The sequence below is a fragment of the Xyrauchen texanus genome, chromosome 6, assembly GCF_025860055.1.
Source record: "Xyrauchen texanus isolate HMW12.3.18 chromosome 6, RBS_HiC_50CHRs, whole genome shotgun sequence".
Lineage (NCBI taxonomy): Eukaryota > Metazoa > Chordata > Actinopteri > Cypriniformes > Catostomidae > Xyrauchen > Xyrauchen texanus.
In genome coordinates this window covers 28,706,629-28,720,693 of record NC_068281.1, presented here as the reverse complement: position 1 = coordinate 28,720,693, position 14,065 = coordinate 28,706,629, and the positions used below count along the sequence as shown (strand labels likewise).

Genomic DNA, 14,065 nt, shown 5'->3' with positions numbered 1-14,065 from the left:
GTGTTACCATTAAAGCTAATTCACAATATAGTTTACATCAGTATGTGTGTATAGATGAGTGACCATGCCTTTTTACATTACCCTGCAGTATAGCCTGCAACCCCTAAAGCTGTGATATCAAGCAGAAGAGTTATGCAGTTGCAAACTTTGGGGTCATCACAAGTTGTTTAATATCAAACAATTTGCTTAGGTTGTTCATCACATCTATAAATGTGTAAATGCCTGAGTTACACATATTCAGGCACGGCTCATTAAAATCCGAGGGCTTTAATTTTGAAGTGTTGTGGACCTGTGTTATGGATCAACGGGATCATTTTTACTTGCATTTTCAGCTTATTCGTTTAATGTGAATTGGCAAGGAGCCAAAAAAATGCGTTCATAAACATCACGTCATAAAAACGTTTGGTATCATTATTAACCCACTTTGTATGATCGGTGTCTGTTCCAATTAATTTTACATCGTTTTTAACGATTTTAACATGGTTCCAAAGGGTAGCATCTGGTTGCCCACGTTAACGCGAGACATTGGTTTGAATGGAAACTGGCGATTACACTTGTCAGAGCAACACATCGCACGTGGAAGTCTTTAATTTGCAACACTAAAGCATCATATGCTTATATCTCAACAATAGGCCTATATTCTTAAATTGTATTTATAGGGAAAAAAACTATCTTGATAAAGTTGATAAAAAATATTGCTGTTTCACATAGAAGGTCTGTTGGTTTAGGGGTAGTGTGTTTGCTAATCATGCATACAGACCTGGGTACAATTCCCTGTGAATATCTATATTTTTATTTAAATTGTTATAATAGCATCTTTTACTTTTCAAAGGTTATGTGCATGTCGATGTCGTATGACTGCCCATGACACTGCCAAAAGATGATCTTTCATTACAGTGGGTAAGAATAAATGGTACAATGAGAAAGTTCTTCAGAAACATAATGATTTTCAAATTTGCCCTAATTGATCGGGATCTGAACCCGGGGTCGCTTTGGTTACTTTGTTTATTTTGTGTGATTTATCATTGGACCAATATCCCAACTATTTACGTATTCACTTTAATTTAATGGAGAAAGTTACTCAAACTATTAGTTCACCAGCATTATAATGAAATAAAAGCAACTGAAAGTGTATTATTGACACATAAGCATATGATGATTTATTGTTGCAGATTAAAGACTTCCGCATGCGATGTATTGCTCTGACAAGTGTAATCGCCAGTTCCCATTTAAATCAATGTTCCACGTGAACATGGGCAAGATGTTACCCTGTGAAACGTTTAAAGGACAGATCAGATATCGATGAGAGTAAAATACTCGGTTTAATAATTATACCAACATTTTATATAATGTGCAAAACGTCTTTGCTCCTTGGCAATTCACATTGAACGAATCTGATGAAAATGAAAGTAAAAATATTCACGCGCACATCCCCAGTTGATGCACCGCAAACGAGGTGAATCACACTGAAGCTGTAGGGAAGGAGTTTTTACCGAACATGTGGAAAGAGGCGATAATATTACCATTCAATAAACCAGGGAAATATCCTGCTAATCCGGGAAATTACAGGCCCATAGCGTTGACCTTATGTAAATTGATGGAAAAAATAATAATAAATAGAATAACATATATGTTCTAGAACAGAGAGGATTATTATGTAAGTTTCTGTTTGGATTTAGAAAAGGAAGATCCACAACTGACGCTCTTGTTCGAGTAAGGAAGTGGAAAAGGCTATGAAAATGAAAGAGTTAATGGCAATAGTCTATTTTGACATTGAAAAGGCATACGATTCCATGTAGAGGGAAGGGTTGCTCATTAAATTAAGTAATATGGGCATGGGAGGGAGATTAATTGGATACTAGACTTTTTATCAGACAGGAAAATTAAAGTCAAGGTTGGGGAGGAAGTGTCTAAGGGCATTGAAATCGATCACAGGGTAGTGTAATCAGTACAAGCTGTCAATGAGTAAATCCTGCTATATGATATTTACAAATAAGCAAAAGATTGATGTTGAGAAGCTGACACTATATGGGAAGCCAATGGAGAGGGTGTCTCAGTCTGAGTTTAAGTACTTAGGACTATGGCTAGATGATAAATTCACATGGAAAGCACATATTAAACATCTAAAATCAAAATGCAAGAAAGTAATACATTTACATTACATTTGGGGGGAGGATAAGCAGTCATTAATTGGTATATACAGATCTATTAAGAGATCAACAATTGAATATGGATGTATATAGTCTATGGAGTAGCAGCTAAGACAATACTACTAAATATAGACAGATTACAGTATAGAGCTCTACGGCTCTGTATTGGAGCCATAAAGTCAACCCCCATTAATGCTGTTCTAATAGAAGCAGGTGAAATACCATTGGAGTTAGAAGAGAAACAATATCACTTATATACTGGATTAGGTTAAAATGATATTGAGAGGAAAACCCCACAAAAATTACAATTCAGAACTGTTGGGGATATGACAAATTAAAGAGAAATTTTGATTTGGATGGACATTAAAAAGAAGAGCTATGGGTTGGAGTCTAGTACACTAGGACTTTCCCAATTAGTAATATTCCACCATGGCTTTATCCAGCAACAGAATATATGAGAAGAAAAAAGAATGTCAAATTAATGAAGTGGGTAAAAAAGAAAGTTTATATGTAAGAAATAAGTATTTAAAATACCTTAAAATTTACAAAGAAGGGTCAAAGTATAAGCAAGGGAGTGTAGGAATCGGTATTCCTGAGTTTTAAAATATCCATAGCTAAAAGACTTTCTGATTATTATCAGTGTACACAGCAGAATTAGTGGCAGTCATAATAGGGTTACAATGGATTGAAGAGGTTAAACCGCACAGGGTGGTAATATGCTCTGATTCAATCGCTGGTTTGGTAAGCATCCAATCGAGGAAAAGTTATAGAGAAGATCTTATCATAGAACTATTTAAAAATTTGTTTAGGATCCATAGAGATGTTATGGATGTGCAGTTTTTTTTGGGTGCCAGGTCATGTACACAAACGAGGTTGCTGAATTGCTTGCAGAAAAAGCCTTACAAAATAAAATTGCAATATCAATTACATTAGGAAAAGGAGAAGGAAAAGGCCTGATTAAGAATAAAAGTAGATTTGGCAGGAAAAGTGGGATGAAGATCTGAAAGGAAGGAGACATTATACAATTAAAAAATCAGTTACAATAAAGATCTATAAAGAAAAGAACAGAAGAGAGGAAATAATAATAACAAGACTCAGATTAGATCACTCAGGATTAAATAGTATGTTGGCTGTTCTAGGGAATAATAAGTGTGCTAACTGTGGAGATAAAGATAATGTAGATCATGTCATCATGCATTGTTCCATATATGAATCTGACAGATTGTAAGAAACTTACATGACAAAGAGAAACAGGACGGGCGTGGGATCTAAAAGAGGTATTGGGAACAGAAGGAGAGGAAGAAGGGTTAAGATAGATCAGGAAGGCACTTTTTTACCTTTTTAAAATTCACAAGATTGAATAATAGAATATAGAATAGGAGTTAAGTGACATGGTGATACACACTCTTGTACAGTAGGAGGCGGTATGCAACTTTAAAAGTTGTTTGCGAGCCACCAAAAACACTAAAAGAAAAAGAAGACCCACTGAAGCCAGAGTCCCGTTGATGCCGATGGTCGTTTTGCCAGGGATACGGAACGGATGGCGTCGTGATTACGGTAAATCTGCGATTTGCATCTGTAAATACAGGGGTGTTATTAAAATCACGTATTCAGTGCACACACTTTTCTTAATCTATATAATGGTCTTAATTCTGCGTCTGAGATTATGTCTTGTGTCATTGTGAGATCCTCAGTGGCTCAAGAGATCTTTAAATTACAAGCTACGGGTGCTGTTTTGGTGTCTAAAAACACGATATTTATTATATCAGATAGCGGCCATATGGTTAAATATAAATCCACTGCGGAAAACGGACTACAGGCGTGATTTTAGCGGATCAGCAGGGTGAGTATTAACCCTCTGAGACCCAGCGTAGCAGACTTGCAACGTTTGTTTAATGCTTTTTGTTTTTAATAAAAACGGTAAAACTACACAAAACATTGCATATTAAATGTCACAACTAGCTAGTCACAATTCTCCCCAAATAAAAATATGCTTGAAGTCAAGATTTGCCCCTTGGACTGCCATGCCAAAGTCACACAAAATGTACCCAAAAGAAAACCTGTTAAAACTTGTATAATCAGTAAATCTGATTGTAAGTGTTTTATAATCAGTGGTTTCCGTAAAACACTTGGAGGAAAAAAATTTATGTATCTTCAATGGCAATGCTTGTGTCGAAAGCTGCTAGCTATAGCGTCCCATTGCCTTGACAACCATTAAAGTATGTAAATCAACAGCGCTCAGAAATAAAAACCACTAGGGCAGATACAATGCATTCACTGTGCTCTGAGATGACATTGACATCATATATGGTTCAAAATGAAAGTTAGTTCGCCTTGGCAGACATGTTTAAATTAGATATCACTGTCGGGAGTGGGCATCGCTGCCACATATTGTGTTTAGCGGAATTATATTGTGGCTGATTATCTTATCATTAGCTGCTGGTTCATAATATAATGCATGCAAGCTATAGGAGGATCCTTGTTGACATCTTTGTACGCATGCGCGAGTGGTTGTGTGGCAACAAAACAAACAGTATGGCGGGCTGTAAAGACGCGACGAGCACTTTCAAGAGAGTTAGCGGGCGAAATCCACAATATATAAGCACTTTAACATCTGAAGACCGGAGGAGGTTTGGAGAGAAGCTCAAAATTTGTATTGGTGACAAAATCGATGTTATTCAAAGCCCATATGAGATCTGGGATGACAAAAAACGTTGGTCCGACTCGCCCGTGTTTTGGCCACCAATCTGCTGGGGAGACATTTATGGAGGAAACCCCTGGACCCTTCACTCATGAAAGATTAAAGGCTTTCAAAAGTCTGGAGGCCTATGATTATTTTGTTTCTCGAAAAGTTGGGCCGATCTTTTCTGCCAAACAGAAAGCAGTGATCGTGCTAAAAGCAGAGGTTCGACCTGGCCAAGCAGAGTCACAGCGTGATTCGCATCTCCCGTGGGTGATCGCCAAAGAGAACGGCGAAATAATCACTGCTCACTGCGACTGCAAAGCCGCAGCAGGGGTTCAATCTTCAGCTGGCTGGCAGGAGCCGCCACTGGCAGGTCACGTGACCTGCCAGTGGCTGGCTGGCAGCTGCCAGTCTGAGCCTGGCATGTCACGTGACCTGCCAGTGGCTGGCTGGCAGCTGCCAGTCTGAGCCTGGCATGTCACGTGACCTGTCAGTGGCTGGCTGGCAGCTGCCAGTCTGAGCCTGGCATGTCACGTGACCTGTCAGTGGCTGGCTAGTTGTCTGGCAGTCTGCCTTTGGCAAGTTTCAGAAACCATTGATTTTTGACAGTTTTTGTGTTTTGTGTTCCTCCCTTTCTAGCTCATTTATTATGCATCTGTTGATATGATTATGTTCTTTAGTATGATTGATGTTTTGGGGACTGTTATCCCAATATAACCAGTCAAATGGCCGTGATCAGACTGGCAGCTTACAGACGCTTGCTGGACGCTCATCCAGTCAGTCGCGGCTGATCAGCGAGTATAACGCGTTGCCTGACACTCTCGCTGCAAGGAAATAAATTGTTTTCTTATTATGAATATAATGTCATGCATCTATTCTTTTGTATAATTGATGTTTTGGGGACTGTAATACCAATATAACCAGTCAAATGGCCGTGATCAGACTGGCAGCTTACAGACGCTTGCTGGACGCTGTATCCATCTATTCACAGAGTAGGCCTAACAGTGAGTGAATCTTTCTCTATTGTTCCCTAATGGTTAAACACTTTCACTAATTATATAATTATATTCAATAACTATATTGTGAACTACATACATATATATATATTTTAATAATGAATTTAACTAAATATTTAGATAAACTTGTTTGTAACGTCACGTGTGTGCTGGGATCTGACTGTTTGAATCGCCTACCCACCCGACCCCACTAAACGGTGGTATCTTATGACGAAAGAAAGAATTGTAAGGTGTATGGCATGTTGCCACTTCAGTAAACGGGATTAAAAGAATTTAGCCTATAATTGACGTATGCTACGTAAACAATTGTAAACTATATCAGAATTTGACAGTTTCGAATAAACTACCCAGGGCAATAAAAATGGGATCTTACGAAGTGGGAGGTAGGCTAAGTTTCGTCTTAATTGTAGCCTTGTATGTTGCCACTTCAAAAATACTGATACTGTGCTAAGTGATTTTACCGTTAAAGTTGGCATTCTTTTATTGAATTATTAAAAAGCTTTCTTTTATTGAATTATTTTAAAGCATCGCTGTATTTTGTCCTGGTGTCAGAAAATGGTCAAAGCAACGACAAATAGTCATGTTAATGGGATTAATTCACGTTTTTATAGGCTACTCTGCATCTACATTATTACACAACTTTTTCACAAGGATTAAACACAACGTCACAACTAATGGCAGTATCCGCAAATTAGGTTTATATCCTTAGAATGAGAGGCAGGCAACAGTAACAGTAAGCAACCAGTCATGATCAGGGCCATTTGATTGCTTTAATTGGGATAAAATTCTCTAAAACATCAATCATACAAATAAATAAATGCATATTATGTTCATAATAAGAAAACAATTTATTTCCTTGCAGCGAGAGTGTCAGGCAACGCGTTATACTCGCTGATCAGCCGCGACTGACTGGATGAGCGTCCAGCAAGCGTCTGTAAACTACCAGTCTGATCACGGCCATTTGACTGGTTTAATTGGTATTACAGTCCCCAAAACATCAATCATACTAAAGAATAGATGCATGACATTATATTCATAATAAGAAAACAATTTATTTCCTTGCAGTGAGAGTGTCAGGCAACGCGTTATACTCGCTGATCAGCCGCGACTGACTGGATGAGCGTCCAGCAAGCGTCTGTAAGCTGCCAGTCTGATCACGGCCATTTGACTGGTTATATTGGGATAACAGTCCCCAAAACATCAATCATACTAAAGAACATAATCATATCAACAGATGCATAATAAATGAGCTAGAAAGGGAGGAACACAAAACACAAACACTGTAAAAAATCAATGGTTTCTGAAACTTGCCAAAGGCAGACTGCCAGACAACTAGCCAGCCACTGACAGGTCACGTGACATGCCAGGCTCAGACTGGCAGCTACCAGCCATCCACTGACAGGTCACGTGACCTGCCAGTGGCGGCTCCTGCCAGCCAGCTGAAGATTGAACCCCCACTCCAAAGCCGGGTAAGTCTTCATTGATCAGTGTTCTTATTTATTTATTGAAAATGTAGTGACTGTTGTACCAATTCAATTGTGTTCAGTGTGAGACTTTCAATGGCGTCTGTACTATGGTGAAAAATTGTATATCACAGCTTACACATTTCTCCTTCTTTCAAATCCAGTCTTGAAGAAACATGCAGTCATGTAGCAGCTTTAATGTTTAAAGTAGAAGCAGCTGTCAGGATAGGACTTACAAAAGCTGCATGTACTAGTGAGGCTTGCAGGTATCAAAGCACAGCTACAGAATGTAATTGCACACAACCATTTCTTTCGTTTTTCGCGATCCTTTTCGGAGGGAATTCGAAAAAACTTTTTATCAGGACCCCAACGAGCCATACAATCGACCACACAGCAAGAGTGAACCATCCTCTTCTCTAAATTCTTCTCCAAACGTGCAAAACAATCAAATTACAGGTATCTAGCGGTGTTTCCTGCCACACGATTCCCATGATGCAGCGCGACAAACATAAACAATGACGTCACAAAAGATCCGCCTATACACCTGCACAAGCTGGAAAATGGCATCTTATGCCAACGAAACGACTGGATTGGATTGTACATAATTTACGAGCATCACCTGATATCAGTGCAGCCTATGTGATTTCCCTTGCGTTTGTGAAAACGCTCTTTTGTTTAACCCTTAAACGCATTCCTCTGGCCTTTAGTGACCACCCCCTGTACCCCATCCAGTTTTTTTGAGTTGTGCCCACACCTAGGACCGGTGTTCAGGCTCGGTTGGTGTGTGGAGATGTAATGATCATAATTACACATTTTTAATAGATTAAATCATGTTTAAATGCTACTAAAACAAGGTAAAGAACAATTTTTCATGTACAAAACATTTATTGCTTCGAGTTTTTTTCTTCACATGATCGGTCGCTGAAAATGACCGCAAAAGGCTGCGCCTCCAGATTAGGACATAAGCCTACATTGATGCAGCATTTTGTGTTCACAAAATGCAAGGATTTTTGTGTGTTTGCTGGGATTCAAGGAAATCTGCTTGCCAATTTACAGTATTAATATTCAACTGATCAGAGGTGTGCAATTGTTTTGGTACAGGGGCCACATTAGGCGTTAAGTATCCTGGAAGAGTGAAGTTAAATCGTTTTACATAGTTGTGTCTTTTAAGAACAGAAGTACTAGTGCACTCAATGAATGATGCACAATTGTCTGAAGTGTACAGACTGATGGGACCATTCTGTGATCGCTTGAAGTTTTGCTGCTACTTTTATGTGTTAGTAAAACTGAATAAAGGCTGAATAAAAGTATTAATTGTTTATTTTACCATACTTCAATGCAGTGGTAATTTAGTATTCAATTTAACACACTACATCAGGCGTCTGTTTTAATAGTAAAATAACATATTCGGAAATTATAGATTTTAAAAGCTTATTTTAATGTTGGCCGCAAAGTGGACACATTTGTTTTATTCTCAGAACATTATCAACCCGTTTACAGGCTCATGTGTCATGACGTGGGTCTTGTCAATGGTTTGTTTGGCATTCAGCACATAACTGAATAAAAAAGGCTGCATGGCACTGATAAATTATTACTGCCAGAATAATATTCACATACAGGTGTGAGGGACTTCAGCATTTTACAAATAACACAAAAGAACAAACATTTTCCTCTCTCACTTGTTTCGCTTGCGTGTCCCCTCCGTGTGTGAAATTGAATGATGCTATTGGGATTTTACTAAAGTTCATCACTGAAAATGTTTTCTCGCAGACTTGACAATAGACATTACACGCAGCCTCACACGCATTGCACTATTGAGCGTTAAGTGTTGTTGTTTTTCGAATTTCCTATTTGTGCATGTCTAAATCTCTGATTGCGTCTATTATCTGGCAACCCTGAGCATATTAAATGCTTGTGGATGTGCGGTAGGTCCCAAAGCCAGATAAATAAAAGATCTAATAATAAACATTCATGATAAATCGACCCGCGGGCAGGAGTTTTTCCTGGTCTGCAATTGATGGTGGTCCAAGGCAGTGTTTCCCAACCACTGTGCCATGAAAGATTGACAGGTGTGCGTGGAAAATTATAAAATTCCACTAAATAAATCAGGGCTCCGGACGACTCGGTTACTAACGTAACCTCGGTTCCCTGAGAGGAGGGAACGAGTAATGCGTAAGTAGCTTACGCTATGGGAAAACTCCGTTTCTCGAGAAATATTGAAGTCTTGATGTAAAACGCATTGCAGCTGCACAGCAGACAGCAATGAGCGAGGCAGCTCGGTCATTGGCTGTGCTGCGGCAACTTGCTCGAACCAATGACGGGGCGACTCTGAACGCGCGACCAATGAGCGCGCGCTCAGAGCCCGCCAAGATTAGCGTGGCTAAGGCTATATATTAGGCGCGCCGTCATGAGAGTTCTTTAGGTTCAGTCGACTGAAGCGAACTGACCAAGCACTAGCACGGCAGCTTACGCAATACTCGTTCCCTCCTCTCACGCAATACTCGTTCCCTCCTCTCAGGGAACCGAGGTTACGTTAGTAACCGAGTCGTTCCCTATCGAGAGGTCTCTCCTATTGCGTAAGTAGCTTACGCTATGGGAATACCATGCAAAACGCCGTGCGTGCTGACTTCGCTCTATAAAGCCAGAGGCAGATGCCTGAGCCTTAAAGCAAAGTGATTATTCCACGAGCCGGCCAACGGCGAGCTACATAATGGGATAGTATAGAGTGCCTTCCAAGGTGGTCCATGGTGGGGTGCTCATAGTACAAACACAAGCACATATCTTATGTACTGAGTTTTTTATGTACTGATATGCATAAAAAATCCTCTAAGTCAGTCAGAGATGGACCTATAAGGGAGGAGATAATGCTCAGCATATACATACTCCAGTCCATTCTATAGTCAGGCTGATAGAATGTTGGAATGCAATGAGGGGACCTGTAGGTTATAAAACCTGATAAATGTCGAAGGTGAGGCCCAGCCTGCCGCTGCACAAATATCTTCAATGGGTATCCCACTCGACCACGCCCACGAGGAGGCCATGCTCCTCGTAGAGTGAGCTCTGACGCCTAAGGGGCATTGAAGGCCCTTGGCTTCATAAGCCAGCACTATAGCATCCACTATCCAGCGCAATATTCTTTGCTTTGAAACTGCGAGACCTTTAGTGCGGCCGCCAAAGCATACGAATAATTGTTCCGTCTGTCTGAACAGGGCAGAACGTTCCAAATATACTCTTAGCGCCCTGACCGGGCAGAGTAAATTAGCGTCGCTTTTGTCTGCTGGGGACGATAGCGCTGCCAGAGATATCACCTGTACTCTGAAGGGTGTGGAGAGCACTTTAGGAATATACCCGTGCTTTGGCCTAAGGACAACTCTGCAGTCGTTAGGTCCAAATTACAGGCAAGCAGCGCTTGATGACAGCGCGTGCAGGTCGCCCACTCTCTTGACTGAGGCGAGCGCCAGCAAGAGCGCAGTTTTGAGCGAGAGCTGTTTAAGGTGCACGGTTCGGAGAGGTTCGAACGGGGCACTCTTGATTGCGTCCAGGACCGTGGCCAGGTCCCAGATTGGCACCGAGAGGGGGCGAGGAGGGTTCATTCTCCTAGCGCCTCTTAGGAAACGAATGATTAGGTCGTTTTTCCCTAATGAACGTCCTTTATCAGGATTGTGTGACGCCGCTATGGCAGCCACATAGACTTTGAGCGTGGAGGGTGTGCGGCCCGCCTCCAGCAGCTCTTGCAAAAAAGGACACTTTGTATCTCGCACGTTTTGGGGTTCAAGCTCTTGGTATCACACCAGTCACTGAACACTTTCCACTTTTGGGCATACAAGCGCCTCGTAGAGGGCGCTCGCGCCTCAGTGATGGTTCTCAAAACTCCACTGGGGAGGTTCTCAGGAACCCGTTGAGGGGCCATGCATGGAGGGCCCACAGATCGGGGCGGGGATGAAGAATCATCCCATTGGCCTGCCTGAGGAGGTCTAGCCTCAACGGAATCGGCCATGGGGCAGATTGCATCATCTGCATCAGTTCTGGAAACCACGTCTGGTTTTTCCAGAGTGGGGCTACCAGGAGCACTGCACATTTCACTTCCCTGATCCGACTGATGACCTGAGGTAGCATCGCGATCGGGGGAAAAGCATACAAGGGGTGGCTCGGCCAGACTTGGGCGAAGCGTCCGTGCTCTTTGAGAAGAAAAGGGGGCAGTCGCATTTTCCCTGGAGGCGAAGAGGTCGACCTCTGCCTCGCCAAAGGTTTGCCATAACCACTGAACCGTCAGGGGTGGAGAGACCATTCTCCTGGGAGAACCTTGTCTCTGGACAGCATGTCCGCTCCCTGTTTCAGGGCGCCTGGCACATGCGCTGCTCTCAGCGAGCGCAGGTGGTGCTGTGACCATAAGATGAGCTCCCTGGCCATAGAGTGCAGGGAGCTCGACCTGAGTCCACCCTGGCGATTTATATATGAAACTACCGTCATGTTGTCCGTTCGGACCAGGACGTGTTCGTTTTTCAGGTACGGAAGCAGGGCTCTGAGAGCCAAGGCGACCGCTTTCATTTCCAGACAGTTTATATGTAGGCGCTTTCCGGGTTTGACCAAAAGCTGTCGTGATAATTTTTCTCCGCGTATTCATGCCTAGACTCACGCCGGTTTGATACCAGTTGACGGCTTTCCAGGGCGTCAGGGCTTTTATACAGCCGTGATTCGCTCTGATCAAAAAGTGGCCCGAGCGCCACATATGAGTGGGGACACGGCTCTTGAGCCAGCGCTGGAGAGGACGCATGTGCAACAATCCTAGCTGGAGTACAGCTGATGCCGAGGCCATGAGACCGAGCATTCTTTGAAATCGTTTGACGGGGGCGCGTGCGCCCGTTCTGAATGATGTTGCAAGGCGTCGAATAGAGAGCGCGCGCTCTGATAAGAGGAGCGCTGTCATCTGCACTGAGTCTAGCACTATTCCCAGAAAAGAGATATTCTGGCTGGGGGATAGCACGCTCTTTGCAAAATTGATTCTCAGACCCAGGCATTCTAGATGGCTGATAATCCAAGATTTGTGCGTCGTTAATTGACCCTCTGATTGTGCTATGATTAGCCAATCGTCGAGGTAATTCAGTATTCGCACTCCCCGCTGTCTCAGGGGGGAAAGTGCCGCGTTCATACATTTCGTAAATGTACGGGGGGCCAATGATTGGCCGAATGGTAGTACTGTGTACTGGTATGACTGTCCCTCGAAAGCGAATCTCAGAAAAGGCCTGTGATGAGGCGCTACCGTAATGTGAAAGTAAGCATCTTTCAAATCCACTGATAGAAACCAATCCCCGGGGCGAACTTGCGCGAGGATATGTTTGGTTGTTAACATTCTGAACGAGCGAATCATTAAAGCTTTGTTCAGATGTCTGAGATCTAGGATGGGGTGGAGGCCACCGTCCTTTTTCGGGACGAGAAAATAGCGGCTGTAAAAACCCGCCTCCGCTCATAGAGGGAGGACCAGATTCTATGCGCCCTTCTCTATCAGTTTGAGCACCTCGGTGCGTAGAACATGTGACACATCTTTCCTCACTTTCGTCTCGACCACCGCTGAAAAGCGGGGTGGTCTGCGAGCGAATTGAAGTGAGTATCCGTGTTTTATTATGTTCAAAACCCATTTCGGCATGTCAGAGATTTTTTCCCAGGCTTCTGCTCGCACAGATATGGGCTGAATGCTGGCTGGGGGCGTGTCGCAGTGACGTATGGGCCCCACCGGCAAATTGACTTGTGCTAACACTGAGTTTACAGCTCTCAGAGGCGCAGGTGCGCGCTGAGCAGCCGTGTTGAGTGCCGAGTGCAGGGGTGCGTGTGAGAGTACAGGCACGCACGCTATCTCCGAAATGCTTGCAGCATGAGTCGGAGAAATGCTTGAAACTGTATGGACAGAGTTTTCAGGTGGGGGTGCATACATTGTAATAGGCACGCGCGCCACATTCATAAAGCTTCCCGCTCTTAGCGGGGAGTCTCTTGTCTCGCGCATCACATCTGTGATGTTTGCAGCATGAGACAGAGAACTGTTTGAAACTGTATGGGCAGCGCTTATGGGTGGGGGTGCATATACTGTAGTAGGCACGCGCGCCACTTTCATAAAGTCTTCTGCTCGCGGCGGGGTTTTTTTGGCTATGCATACAGTGTTTGTGTGTAGGGGTGCATGCATGGCAGCAGGCACGCGCGCTACTTTTATAGTATTTCCCGCTTTTACTGGGGAAGTGTTTATAACTGTGGGAACAGTGCTTGTGTGTAGTGGTGCATACATGACAATAGGCACACGATCTACATTTATGGAGCGTCCAGCTGAGCTGGGGAAGTATTCGGCACTGTTTGGACAGTATTGATATGTGGGAATGCGCACTTTAGTGTGGACACGTGACCCCTTAGTGACACAGGCAGAAAATGTGATTTCTGTGTGTTGCCGTTAAAACGGCATTTGATTGCAGGTGAGCGAGTTCTGTGACTGGCCCATTGACTGCTGTACAGACATTTCCAGCCGCCTGTAAGGGGACTGGGTAATGTTTTACACGTTTTGGAGACGGGAGGCGCCGCCCTGGCTTGCTGCTGCTGCTGAGGCGGTCTCTGGCGGCTCTGTGACGAGCTGGAGCGCTTGGGCAGGAAGTGACGCATAGCCTGCGAATCCTTCCGAGCTTCAGTGAAGCGTTCAGTGAACTCTGAGTCCATGCTGGTGCCCGTGCTCGTGTCCGCTAATGTCGACGCCGCGTGGTCGAAGGCTGAGCCCGG

At 43.2% G+C, this 14,065-nt stretch overlaps 1 protein-coding gene across 4 annotated transcripts in view; it reads left to right on the top strand.

The window, feature by feature from the left end:
• Window positions 1-3,625: 3,625 nt before the first annotated feature.
• The window catches only part of LOC127645199 (histone deacetylase complex subunit SAP130-like), a 40,671-nt gene continuing 30,231 nt past the window's right edge, over window positions 3,626-14,065 (top strand). The window contains exon 1 of one of the 4 annotated variants that reach the window (XM_052128737.1): window positions 3,626-3,707. The gene's annotated coding sequence lies outside the window, so the exon portion shown is untranslated. The remainder of the gene's footprint in view (window positions 3,708-14,065) is intronic. The other 3 variants (XM_052128736.1, XM_052128738.1, XM_052128739.1) reach the window with 3 other exon arrangements.